Below are 2,500 nucleotides of genomic sequence, written 5' to 3' on the forward strand. Positions count from 1 at the left end.
CAAAGACTTTATTTGAATTGGTGATGGCGAACGGAAGAAGCATGAACACGTATCGGCTGGTGGCGAAAGTGATGGGAGGTGGGAGAACGGCTGAGCAGGTGAGGAGCAAGTGGAGGATCCTGCATAGGGGAACGGCAAGCTGCGGACCCAATGCTCATCAGGAGATGGACAATGATGGAAAGGTACCGATAAGTGAAACCCCGTTGGTGGAAGGGGCAAAAATAAAGTTGAGAGAGGCGCTGGAAGGAGCAACGGGTTCGGAGGACAGAGATGAGATTGGGGCCATAGCTGCTCTAGTCAGGGACGTAGATCAGGAGCCTGGGCTGATCGAAACTTCGGCGTTGGATCTGATTAGCCTGGCAGGAGCAGGCAGGAGGGCGAAAAAGGATGGCTGGAGACGCAAAAGGACGGGCAGTAAAAGGGCGAAACGCAAGGGAACAAAGCTAAAGTGGACATTGGAACATGAAAGATTCAGAAAGATACAGTTCCTATATGACAATAATAAGGTGAGCCTGGTGAATCTAATTCTCACCGGGGGTCAGGTGGTGGAGTGCCTGCTACCATCTGACAAAGTCCATCAGTACTACAAAGAGAAATGGGAAGGAATAAAGCCCTTCATGGGGCTGGGTGAGTTCCAAGCGGCGGGTAGGACCAACAATGCGTTTTTCCACAAACCAATCCTGGCAGGTGAAGTCAGATCCAACCTGGCTAGAATGTCAACAAGCTCAGCTCCGGGACCAGACGGGATCAGTAAGAGGGCCTTACTGAGATGGGACAGGAGCGGGAAGCAACTGGCGAGGCTGTACACCGCATGGTTGATTAAGGGAACCATACCTAAGGCCTTCAAGGAATGTCGCACTAAGCTGCTGCCTAAGTCGATAGACAAGAAAGAACTGAGCCTTATAACAGCATGGAGACCGGTCACCATTGGGTCTCTAGTGATGAGACTGTTCAGTAGAATCATCGCTATGAGACTGGTAAAGGCGTGCCCCATAAACTCACGACAAAGGGGCTTCCTAGAGGCAGCGGCAGGATGTGGCGAAAATTTGATGGTTCTGGACCGGATAGTGAAGAGGGCGAAGATTGGTGACGAACCGTTGGCAGTGGTTTTCATTGACTTCGCGAAGGCCTTTGACTCCGTCTTGCATGAGCATATCCTGTGTGCTTTAAGACATAAAGGGGTCGACAACCATGTTGTGGAGTTGATCCGGGACTCTTATGTGGACTGCTCGACCAGGGTAGGCTGTGGTAGTGCCACAACCCCGCCTATAAATATGATGGTTGGAGTCAAGCAAGGAGACCCTTTGTCCCCTCTGCTCTTTAACATCGCAATGGACCCTCTCATCCATACGCTCGAAGTGGCTGGCTCTGGGCTGAGATGGGGTGAACGAAAGCTCACCACGCTGGCATTCGCTGACGACTTGGTTCTATTGAGCGGATCAAAGGAAGGAATGGGAGCAAATCTGAAATTGGTCGAAGACTTCTGCAGGTTTACCGGGCTGACAGTACAACCAAAGAAATGCAGCGGCTTCTGGATTGAAAATGGAGTCGTTGAGACAAACACCGAGTGGCGACTCGAAGATATTCCACTACGAATGTTATCAAGTGGAGATGAGGTCAAATATCTGGGGGTAATGGTTGGGCCCAGGGACGGGATTGTCCCAGCCGATTTATTGGCTATGATAGAGGAGATGCTGGTGAAAGTGAAAAGAGCCCCACTTAAGCCATACCAGAGAATAAACTTACTGAAACAGTATTTGCTCCCAAAGGTGGTGTTCCAGGCCGACATGAGTGAGGTGTCAGCAACCAGATTGGCCCAGGCGGATAGAGCAATAAGAAGGGCGGTGAAGGAATGGCTGAACATGGCACAGTCCACGTGCAACGGGATCCTTTATGCAAGGAACAGAGACGGTGGTTTAGGGCTGCTGAGACTGGAAAAAGCAGTACCTAGAATCCAAGTCAGGAGGATTTGGAGTATGGCGGGCTCGGATGAGTGGCTGATACGGACGATAGCAATTGACCGAGTCAGTGGCGATGGATGGCCGGTCCTGTGGAAGAGAGCCGGAGGAAAAGCTGAGGACGTGCCGGAATGGAACCCAGGGGACCCTGAGGAAAGACCATCGAAAGATCAACTGAAGCTTCCACACTGGCGGGACGTGGAGTGTGAGATATGGAGCAACTTGGTGACCCAAGGACCAGGTGCAGGCCTGTTCAGGGCCGACATGATAAGCAACACCTGGCTGGCTGATCCGACGGCAGTAGGCATGAATCATAAGGAATGGCTTGGAGCGCTGAGGCTGCGAGCGGGAGTAGTACCCACGAGGGAATTCCTAGCAAGAGGAACGAAATTGAAGGAGAAACACTGCAGAGGATGTGAAAAGGCAAAAGAAACATGCGCTCATATATTGGGACAATGCCCAATGCTGAAAAAGTTGCGAATCAGGCGGCATGACATGATCTGTGGCCTAGTGGCTGATGAAGCAACGGCGCTTGGCTGGAC

At 51.6% G+C, this 2,500-nt stretch overlaps 1 pseudogene; it reads left to right on the forward strand.

Annotated features, from left to right (window-relative positions):
* Window positions 1-2,500, forward strand: part of LOC148314690 (28S ribosomal RNA) — a 9,455-nt pseudogene that overhangs the window by 4,602 nt on the left and 2,353 nt on the right.

This window comes from Idiotropiscis lumnitzeri, unplaced genomic scaffold (assembly GCF_059441095.1).
Source record: "Idiotropiscis lumnitzeri isolate Australia: NSW breed Sydney's pygmy pipehorse unplaced genomic scaffold, RoL_Ilum_1.0 HiC_scaffold_247, whole genome shotgun sequence".
In the NCBI taxonomy this organism is placed as follows: domain Eukaryota; kingdom Metazoa; phylum Chordata; class Actinopteri; order Syngnathiformes; family Syngnathidae; genus Idiotropiscis; species Idiotropiscis lumnitzeri.